The sequence below is a fragment of the Engraulis encrasicolus genome, chromosome 4 (genome assembly GCF_034702125.1).
Source record: "Engraulis encrasicolus isolate BLACKSEA-1 chromosome 4, IST_EnEncr_1.0, whole genome shotgun sequence".
NCBI classification, from domain to species: domain Eukaryota; kingdom Metazoa; phylum Chordata; class Actinopteri; order Clupeiformes; family Engraulidae; genus Engraulis; species Engraulis encrasicolus.
The window spans coordinates 39,467,102-39,479,287 of record NC_085860.1 but is presented as its reverse complement, the minus strand read 5'-3'; positions in this window follow the sequence as shown (position 1 = coordinate 39,479,287).

Genomic DNA, 12,186 nt, shown 5'->3' with positions numbered 1-12,186 from the left:
AAGAAGTACAATTGCAATATGTTATTAAAAAATACACTTTTAGTAAGTTCACTATTAGAACACTATTAGTATATTCCTCTAAATACACTTTAGCCAAACGTCTTCGAAGTGCACTTGAAGTATGGTTCGCTAAGTGTACTTTCTTTGAGAGCAACTTAAATACATCTAATTTTAAGTACACTTTAAATAAGCATATTGTAAACATACTTTTTCTTAGCACAAAAAGCACAAGTGCACTTTTAACATGCTAAGTACACTTCAGTCATGCTTTTATTGTACTAAATTGAACCACTTTTTCACCTGGGCCTGCAGTGTGCACCCCCTGTGGTATACGTACCCCTAATTGGGAAACACTGATGTAGAATCACCAAATTTCACAAATTTGTAAGCTTGTACGGTTCTTCTGTATATACACATAGAAAAAGCACAATTGTTTCTGACGAACCACCCTACCGAGATAGATAGTGACTTATAGGCCTACAGTCGTTTGCGTGTGACTAAAAACCTACAATGTCTCCAATCTGCGGATGACACTTTTGTTGACATAAACTCATAACCTGAAACAACCTAAGAAAAACTTTTAGTTTGATGCTCGTCCGGGTTTGTCTGCAAAAAGTTACAAGTCTTAATGTCTGACAACGGACTGCGAATGTGGCTGGTAGTCACAGTTCTTCAGAGTACTAACGTCAGCTGAGACTCTACACACATAGCCATCTGATTTTGCAAACACACATTGTAATAAATAATAATATATAATTATTATAAACGATTATAAATTATTATAATAATAATAAATAATAATAAGCATATAATAATAATTCATTATCAATCAATCAATCAATCAATCAATCAATCAATCAATCATGACTCCATGCATTTGCAAGTGTGAACGTATGGGAACGTACCATCGCAGGAAGTGGGCATCCAAAGCAAGGCCAGGGAAAGCATTGCAAAGGCAAAAAACATTGTTCTTCCTTCCTTTGATTTAGCACTATCATATTAGTGTACGTTTATTTTCTGTTTTTAAAGTGTATACTGTAAATATCCAGCACATGGTGCCTCAGTGGTTAAAAAAATAAAAATAAAACCCAAAAACCAAGGGTTGTTCCACCTCCGCCTCCACTTGACTGCCTGCACGGTACGTTGTGACAATTGCAAATGAGACAAACCTCTCAAAGAAGGAAATGAGGTTGACTTGTTGTACGGTTCTTGTGAGGTTTGCAAGTTTGTAATTGTAGCTTTCTTCTAAAAAACAGCAAAAGAGTAACAAAAAAAGCCATTTTTGGAAATCTATTTTCTAAGATTCAGGCACATACACTATGACAGGGATTTCAGTTGCAGCTTTTTATTTTGTGGCCTTTTAGATTGGGGGGGGGTATCCAGGTGAGAAATTGACACCACTGCACCATTTGCAACACTTTGCAAGACTCAAAAAGACAAAAAAACAAAAATGTGCCGACGTCGTGACACACAACAGTGTCGTGACACCATTAGTGTGCTGACAGGTACCTGTAGATCTGCAATACCTGTTGCCACGGCTGCACGTAACTCATCTCTGAAGGTATTTACTACACACGAGGTTGGAGAAATAAACATGCCATTATCTGACCCCTGGACAGCAGGCTGGTCAAAGGCATTCTTCCCCCTGTCTGACAGGGAGCAGGCTGCCATGCTGTTGAAGCAGCCAGCCAGACAACCTTGTTCCTCCAAGACAGGGCCTCTTCCCAGCCCTCCCTGTCACTGTCTGTCAATCACTGCTCTCATCCACTTGACACGCTCGCTCGAGACTCATGGATGGGAAGGGGAGTCTGTCTGTCTGTCTCCCTGTCTGTCTATCTGTATGGTAATCATTCCATTTCTGTCTCTGAAGTTTTCTCTCTCTCTCTCTCTCTCTCTCTCTCTCTCTCTCTCTCTCTCTCTCTCTCTCTCTCTCTCTCTCTCTCTCTTTCACTCTCTCTGTCTGTCTCTCTCTATAGCACTATTCAAGGCAGGATTAAGACACAATCACTTGGTGGCGTGGTTGGGGCTTGGGTATTAATATAGCAGGGGGGGGGGGGGGGGTCATGGAGCTGGATCAATGCGTGAGGAAATCGGCACGAGAATAAACGGATCAAGGGGGTTGCGGCGATTTAATGACATTTATTTGTGCAATATGCCATCAGAGAATTCAAGCACAGGAATTGTGCATTTTGCTGCCTTGCTGCTAGCTACACTCCACTCCAAAATAAACAACTCTCTGCTGTCAGAATGGGTTGTTTGAATTGGCCCATCACTATGCATGAACAGCACTGTACAGAGAAAACCTCTGCTTGACACTTGACATGGAACTATAAATATATGAAGCTGCCAAGGGCATGTCAGCAGTCAGCTCAGCAGGGAATGTTTTAATTCAGTGGGTCTTTTTTCAATGCACATGTAATAATTAATGTTTTAATGTCTGTAACCTTTTCAGACTCTCTCTTATAAGCTTGTTGTACACCTGTTATATGAAGACACTGTTTAGGATTGTGGCCAGCGCAACTATGTTGCTCATTGAAACTGTGCTGCCTTTTGACAAATTTGATCTTTTCATGAATATTTACTAATAAACTAACTAATATTTGTTAGTTAGACAGTTTTACATCTAGAACTGTCTATTTCTGGAAATTCAAAATGTGGGACATGGAGAAGATCCACCTTTTCATGTCTTAAAAGTGCAATTTTCCCAGTCATAATGAATACGTTGATGATGGTAGTAAGTATTTATGAAAAAGGTAGTATTTGTGTATGGGCACCATGAACTCTGGAAATAAATGGCTAAAATATGTGCCAAATGGCTACAATTGAATGATGAATGATAAGGTTAAAGTTAAGTCAGTTTGATCAAATCAACTTTAGAAGCTTTTCGCTGCTGCATAGCGGATGTGTATATATACAGGGAAGCCGACAGGGGGGACAGGGGGGGTCAGTTATCCCAGGCCCAGGGAGAGAGGGGGCCCAGAGTGGTCTCCTCATTACATTGAATGTAAATAGCTGTAATACTACTGTAATAATAATTATTATCTCTGTTTTAATATTGTTATTAACATCAGTAAAAATGGACAGTTTGTACTGTTCTGTAGAAAGTTCAATAGTTCAGAGCAAGACCTTTCCAAACAGGGAACTGAAAGAGAATACTGAAATGCTGAACTAAAGAAGTACATAGACTGGAACACTGGGTTGGGTTTACAGGCATAGTGGTCAACTGGTTAAAATCGTACTTTCAACAAAGAAGCTTTTTTGTTGCCATTGGAAGATATACCTCATCACCAATGTCTCTGAACTGTGGAGTCCCCCAGGGTTCCATTTTGGGACCATCATTGTTCAATCTGTATATGCTGCCACTGGGACACATTATCAAGAATAACTCAATAAATTACCATAGCTATGCGGATGATACCCAACTCTACTTATCTATGACCCCCAATGACTACACCCCCATTGAATCACTCTACCATTGCATTGGCCAAATTAACAAATGGATGTCTCACAATTTCCTCCAGCTGAACACAGATAAAACTGAAGTAATTATATTTGGGAAAAGAGAGGAGAGACAAAAGATAGCTACTATCCTTGAAACGAAGGGACTGAAAACAAGTGATACAGTTAAAAATCTTGGGGTCCTCATTGACAGCGACCTAAACTTTAACAGTCACATGAAAGCCATTACTAAGTCTGCATTTTATCACATAAAAAACGTCTCTAAATTTAGGGGCCTTATGTCAAAACATGATCTGGAGAAGCTAATACATGCCTTCATTTCTAGTAAGGTTGATTACTGTAACTGTCTTTTTACAGGCCTCCCCAAAAAGACCATCAAACAGCTTCAACTTATACAAAATGCAGCAGCAAGGGTTCTTACGAAAACAAGGAAGTTCGACCACATTACTCCAATCTTGAGATCGCTGCATTGGCTCCCAGTAAGCTACAGAATTGATTTTAAGGCAATGCTTCTTGTTTTTAAATCATTAAATGGAATGGGACCCACCTATCTACTAGATATGTTTCAGCTGTATGCGCCAACCAGGTCACTAAGGTCAACTGAGAAGAATTTGTTGGTTATCCCAAGAGTAAAAACAAAGTGTGGGGAGGTAGCCTTTAGCTTCTATGCTGCAAAGCTTTGGAACCAGCTTCCAAATGATGTAAAACATGCACTCACTGTTGATAGCTTCAAATCTAGACTTAAGACAAAGCTGTGCTCAGATGCTTTTACCTATCTTGCATTATACGTATATCATTTTTATTTCTATGTGTTTTTTCCCATATGTTTTTATCTTAATGTTTTAAACGTATTTTTTAAAATGTATTCTTTTTATGATTATTTCTTTTTACCATATGTTTTTAATCTTAGTGCTTTAAATGTTCTTTGACTCTAATGTCTTTCTTCTTTTCTTTGCTTGTTCTCTTTCCTTTTGCATTTGTTTGTTTTTTTGTTGTTGTGTGAAGCACATTGAGTTGCACCTGTGTATGAAATGCGCTATAAAAATAAATTTGACTTGACTTGACTTGCTCTCATCCTGAACTAGACCGCACATGTTAGAAATAGGAAAAGCCATGTTTGGTAACTGTCACCTACAGTATGATGTCAATTGTGAAATAAAAACTCTTGCTTTTGCTAAACTCAGAGAGAGTCAAGATCGGTTTGCTATGAGACAGAGCTCGTTCTCTGAAAAAGCGCTCCGCTCTTCCTCTCCCTTTGGCCAAAGCGTAAAATCTTACTTCTCTTGTCCGTGTGCGTGTTATGATATACAAAATTGTATATTTTCCTTGACAACTATGGAAATACAACAGCTGTTACTAGATACATCATACATCCTTTTCATGTATAGCCATAAATCGACCCAAATCACGTGTTTATCATCCTTCACCTTTTCCAGCATAGCCTCATAACTCTCAAGCATAGTCTCAATTACTCCATGGACCCAGTCTTTTAAATCTGAAGTTCTCACACACACGTCCAATGGTGAATCAGTGGATCACAGCCAGGTTGCCTTCCTACGGCATACATGCAGCACCAGTTGGACAAATGAAGAAAGAACTTCCTCTTGTTTACTCTTCTCCACCCTTCCCTCTCATTCTATATTGCTCTCATTTCTCTCTCTCTCTCTCTCTCTCTCTCTCTCTCTCTCTCTCTCTCTCTCTCCCTCCCCCCCTATATTTCTACAGTACTCTCTTTGTGTTGTGTTTTTGTCTTGGTCACTGTCACTGTTTTAGTGCCTGCTGGCCATTTCCATCAGTATTCTCCGCTGACACACCTCACCTCAGGCAAGCCATCGAAGGACCCACTGAATCACAGCACCTCTCCATCTGAAGACAGTCCCTGTGTCTGTGTCTGTGTGTGTGTGTGTGTGTGTGTGTGTGTGTGTGTGTGTGTGTGTGTGTGTGTGTGTGTGTGTGTGTGTGTGTGTGTGTGTGCGTGCGAGAGTGTGTGTGTGTGTGTGTGTGTGTGTGTGTGTGTGTGTGTGTATGTGTATGTGTGTGCATGCGAGCGAGCGAGAGTGCGTGTGTGTGTGTGCGTGTGTGTGTATGTGTGTGCGTGCGTGCGTGTGTACGTGTGTTTGTGTCCTTGCATCACGTATTCCAATCCAGTGTCTGTCTGTGTTTGAGTGGTCCCGCGGCTCCTCCACACGCCAAGTGGAGGCCGGTAGCCTTGACACGCAGCGTGACAAACAGGAGTGACTGAGGATAACTAACCGGGCTGCCTCGCCTCGCCTCTCCTCCTCAGCGGCTCCCTCCCCTCCCCACACTGCACTACACTGTAGCTACTCCATCTAAAACAATGACTGCATTCGGGGCACACATCCCTCAAAGCCGCACACCTAAATCTGTGTCGAGACAGCGTGCAAGCGAGAGAGAGAAAGAGAGAGAGAGTGTGTGTGTTTGCGTGTGTGAGTGCGTGCGTGGGTGCGTGTGTGTGTAGTGTGTGTGTGTGTGTGTCTGTAGTGAACATACAGTAGCTGCTGAACATCTTTCTGTCATTATCTTCACTAATGGCCCATTAGCCGCCCTGCTGTTCTCTGTCAAGTATGATGACGGAGCGGAGGTATGGCCGCTTCAGTTCGGCAAATGGATCCGCTGCCAAAGATTTAGTGGTCACTTCTGATGTGCAGCCTTTGCTACCCTTCATATGGAGAGGAGCTAGTTACACCACCACTGTCCCAGGACTTCCTCCCTGTTTATGGTTGCTATTGACTTTTGGCTATAGGCCTATTCGGCTATCGCTATTGACTTTTGACTATATTCGACTTTCTAAGTGTTGAATAAATGAGTGTTCATTTTTCATAACACTTACAGAGTCAATTACATTTTTCGACTTCAATGGTAGCCTGGTCCTGACCATCCCATAATACTACCATTTCATTTCGTATTCAGAGCCAAATCTTTTTGGCGGTATACGTAGGATGGCACGCGAGGCTACTTCAATGGAGTGTCAATGAAGTGTATTTGGTCCTGATATTTCAGTGTGGAATTGACACTGCATGTTTTTCTCTGATGCAGACCCAGCTTTTGATGCCCTTCATTTGGGCATGAGCGTGCTGTGGCCGTATTTCTAATTCAACCAGTGTCTCCTCCTGCTCATCCATCCATGCCAGTGACTGTTGGCTATTTTACTTCAAATGTGTTGAATGAAAGTTAATTCAACACAAATTCACATATCTACCGTATATGGAGTGTGTCTGTCCCTGCTTGTTAAGTGTGAATTAGCTACTTCACTACTATAACTTAACTGCTAAACTTTCTCTGATGAATGTGTATGCAACTTTTGGCGCCATACAGAGATGAATTCTGCTCGGAAATATTTCTAAGCCATCAGCGCTGCAGAACCGCCCTGCTCATCCGTGTGTTATTGGAAGGAAAGTAGAGGAGAGGGATGAGGAACTTTATTAATGTCAGAGGGAAATTAAGCCATGGACTCTTATTGACTTGAGTCACACCCAGACTAGACTTACTCAGTATGTTTCTCTTGGAGCATGTCAGTTGTGCAAATGGTACAGGTTAGCTTGCCTGTCACACACACACACACACACACACACACACACACACACACACACACACACACACACACACACACACACACACACACACACCCTAGAGGTGTGACGTTCTTTTGAACGGCTCCCTGAAGTGAACGAAGGAAACCGGATCACAGCTGGGGGAGCCACTCGACCGTTATTTCGTTCATTTTCATTCATTTTAATCGCATAACCTCAACCAGACGTGGAGTCAAAATATTACATTCTAAACACTGAATAAATCCTTTAAAAAAGAGCCAAAAGAGCCAGTTTTTTTGAACGACTCTTTGAAAGGAACGAGCCACTAAGATCCGGATCCCGTCAAAGAGCCATAAATCCCATCTCTAACACACACACACACACACACACACACACACACACACACACACACACACACACACACACACAGGGCCAGTTCTAGGCAATTTGGTGCCGTAGGCGAGCACCGATCTTTCCTTTTTGTGGATTTCCTTTTTGGCATCTGTAAACATGGTGTCATACATCTGATCGAGCACAGCTGATCTAGTACCATGTATATACACTGAGTTCTCATTAAATGTAAAGTTTAATGCTTTATTTAGCTTAATATTGTAATTCTGTGGGCCTTGGTGCCCCCCAGGACATTTGGCACGACCGCCTAGTCCGCCTATGCCTAGTGCCGGCCCTGCACACACACACACACACACACACACACACACACACACACACACACACACACACACACACACACACACACATGCCAAGCAAGTTCAATTGCAGACTTCTGCATACAGAAGCTGTCAATTTTGCAGAGTTAATTGCCGTGCTTACAAACCAGTACAAAATTCACTTCATAGGAGTGCTCAATTCAACTCTTAGAGAACACTTGGTGTCAAATTCAACACTCTTCTATAGAGTATATTGGGCCCATTAATTAACATGGCCAAATGTACTGTACACACACACACACACACACACACACAAACACCATGTGAGGCACAGCCCCAGACCTTTGTATCTTGCTGCCAGTGCCAGCCATCTCCAGAAGTGTGCGTGTGTGTGTGTGTGTGTGTGTGTGTGTGTGTGTGTGTGTGTGTGTGTGTGTGTGTGTGTGTGTGTGTGTGTGTGTGTGTGTGTGTGTGTGTGAGAGAGAGAGAGAGAGAGAGAGAGAGAGAGAGAGAGAGAGAGAGAGAGAGAGAGAGAAAGAGAGAGAGAGAGAGAACTGACACTGTGCTTGGTATTGGGCAGAATATGGCCTCCTCCTCCTTCTCCTCCTCATCATCACCATCATCATCATCACCATCATTACCATTACCATCACCATCATCATCATCATCCTCAACCTCCTCCTCTCACCACTCTTCCTTTTCATCTATGTCCTCTTCCTTTCTACGTACCCTGCAAGCCTTTCTCTTCTTCACCCCCCTCTCTCTAATCTTCATCATCTCCCTTCTCTTTGGGTAGCAGCGAATTTTAAAGATACATTTTCGACTCATTTTCAGCTGGCAAGAAATATTATTGTATTTTTTTGTGCGAGAGTAGGTAATAGGCTACAACACTTGCCTCCCGTATTTGATGGCATGCAGCCAGCCCTACCGTTGCGCCACGGTTAAAGTGGCTGCAAGTCGACAACCACACCTTTGGTTAGCATTCATTCTTAGATGCAGCATAGGTGTGAACTAGGGGGAAAGGGGAGGAGGATCGGAAAATAGGTTTGATCAGTCCATTAGAGCCCAGACAATTTCATTTATTTCTCAGGCCCTATGAGACACCTGAATGGGGCGGAGACTTCAGCACCCCATTTCAATGCCCCTGTGTCCGTATCTTCACCCTCCTCTCCCTGACTACCCTTGGCTGGGCCGGCCCAAGCCTTTATGGGGCCCTAAGCAAAATTTAATCTGGGGCCCCCCAATACTACCACCTACCCAACATCAGATCCTTCATAATCTTCATTTATTTGCATGAGTGAGGGGTAGGAGCTAAGGAGGACATAGGTAGGCTGTCTGTAGATCATGTACCCGTCATGCACTGCACCTCTTGGAGCAAAATTTCTCAAACACAAAGCCATTTATCACAAAGGAATATCAAGTCAAGTCAAGTCAGCTTTTATTGTCACTTTCTTCATGTGCACAAGTCATACTGTACAAGGAAAATGAAATTATGTTTTCTCTCTATACCATGCCAAGACATAGACATATACAAGACTGACATTTTACAGACTGACATAAAGTGCAAGACAGGACAGGTAACAGTGATGGACTGGTAACAATAAGTGGTCAATAATAAATACAGAGCAAATGAACATTTAACATTTAACATTTAACATTTAACATTTAACATTCAACATTTAACATTGAACATGTAAGCAGAAGATAAGAAAAATATAAATATAGAATGTAGACATTACAAGGATAATAGATAATAGAATAATACTGTAACAGTGACATGACAGTAGCAACAGTAACAGTATAATAACAATAGTTATATAAGCAGTAGATTGGGGTAGCAGAATATCGTAGTTTTGCTTCAAGACTATTACTCTTCATTATATTCTACGTTTATTTAGGGTTTTACCTATTTACCTATTAAAAGTGGAAAAAGGACGTACCCACCATCATTGAGATGTCACCACATATACAATTGCTTCTGTTTCCATTGTGTTAAGTAGTACATGAGAAAGACATATCACTGATTCTTGAGAAAGTGGCTAAAACAGGTTGTAATCTTGAAAGAAAAAAAACGAATTGAATGACAAAATAATATGGTATATCCTCGTAGACAAAGGTCTTGGCTTTTCAGAAATGCACAAGGCCAATCTCCCCATTTTGATTTTTTTTCAGAAATCAGGTTTTTCTCCGATCATACCTTGTTTTTTGTCAACACCGTCAGACACAATTAAAAGCAATAAAAAGAGTATTGATTTGGTTGCATATGTATCTGGAGTTTTTAAGTGATTGTGTGTGTTTTTTGGTTCACACATACGCCTTTAAATGTTGAAAATTCACTTTCATTCTATTTTAATACTGCTTCATGTGTTCTAATTTAAAAATATGTGCTGTCAGACAATGCTTACATAATGCCTAAATAGATCAAACAACTTTTTGTAATTTCACAAATATTCGTGTAGGCTTACATTTGCTATTACTTTGATAATTCAACAACTCCAAAGGAACATTTTGTAAGCACATTCATTTAAAATGTCCAAAACTCCTTCTTACGGTGGTGACTTAAGAACTGACGGTGGTGACAGTAATCTGAAGGTGGTGAAAGTGACCTAATTATTACCTACATTTAGCAAAATAAATAGCCCTCTCAAGTCAATGACATCTACCATAAACACTTTATTTTTGTGTGTGCACAGTATGTTTGTGCATGTGTTTTTTCTTCATTTGTTAGATACTCTATGAATTAGGCCTAGATTATTGAAAATGTGGCATAAACAGGTTTTAAGTTGATCAAATCCAAAATATAGAGGTGTATTATCATAGATGAAGGTCTTGGCTGTGCAGTGAATGTATTGGCCAAGCTCCCCATGTTTTATATTTTTCATAAAATGGGCTCTTACTTGATTTTGTCACCAGAGTCAGACAGAATTAGAAGTAAAAAATATGTTTACTGTATTTAAGTGAATTACTTTTACAATTCAACATAATTGTAGATACTTATTGGAAGCATATTCTTAAAACTTGTCAAAAACATGTAAAACACATGCCTTTTTGTGAACTACATCAGATGTCACCACCGTCAGGTTTTGTGACAAAAAACCCTCCAAATGCACCTCAGTGGAGGCTGGAGTATAAGTTTGGCTCACAATTATTACTAACATGTCTGGTAATGTTTCATTAACCAGCACAATTTAGTAAAATATGGAACAAGATGATGAGCGGAACAAAATCTGACGGTGGTGACATCTGACGGTGTGAGACAAAAAAACACTCTTTTACATATTATGCATTTTTTGCTCACATTAGCCACTTCGTTTTCGCTCTGTTTCTTAGGGGCTTCATGCCGCTTCTGAAAAAGTATATATAATTAACATTAATGTAACATAATAATATTAAAACCCCCGACGGTGTTGACAGTTTATGGTTGGGACAGTACCAGTGTCCAAACAAATTAACAAATTGAGGAGAAATTAGTAAACTTACAGGAGATTCAGTGATGGTGAAGTATTCAGTAGAGCTAAAGGTTTGAAAAGGGGTCCTAAGTAATGACAATGACCTTGTGCATACCTGATTTTATTGTCTTTTAAAAAAAAATCTGACGGTGGTGACTAATATGCTGGACACACTTTGAGCAATCAGAAAATAGTAGTAAAAATATTGCTTTACACGCACTATGTGCATATGGACTTTCACATCATGGTGATATTATTCAATAATATCAGTGATTTTTACATTTTAAGTCAATTGAAATGATGATGTCTGTCCTTGGGACAGCTGTTTTTACAGGGTGTGGGCAGGTGTATAGCCATGAAAAGTAGTAAAATTACACTTAAATATGTCAAATGACTGTACATTTGTGTAACAAACCCCAGGGTCTTTACCTGGATTCATTTTGTTCATGAAAATCTAGTTTATTTTCAACAGAATTGGCAGTTTATTGCTGAGACATGTTTTAGCCGCTTTCTCAAGAATCAGTGATATATGATTAGGGAAAATAGTGGAGAGTCAATTTCTTCCTGGAACTTTGCTGCTCACGGGCCCCCCCACCCCCCCCACCCCTGGCGTGGGGGCCCTAAGCCATTGCCTAGTTCTCTTATGCCTCGGGCCGGCCCTGACTCTTGGCTCTCTAGCCACCATTCTCTTCGCATGCCCTTCTCCATTCCCACTAACACTTTGCCCTCCCCATTCCACCCTCCAGTCTTTTCCATGCCCCTGTCTCCGGCTGCCCCACAGGCAAACAGTCTACTCGGTCTGTGGTGGACACACAGCCAATCTCTAAGCTGACAGGGAAGACGTGCCCTCTCTCTCCTCCCTGCAGGCTACCCCAGAGGCTAGGAACACTCCAGACTCAGACACAGACTTGGACTCGGTCTTTGGGCTCCGCTTTTCTCCCCTGTGTGTTGTGGAGCATAAACTGAAGTGGAGTGGAGTGGTTGTTCCTATCCAGAAAGAGTGGTCATTGTCTCAGCCTCTCTGTCTTGCTGTCTCTTGCTGCTTGTGTGTGTGTGTGT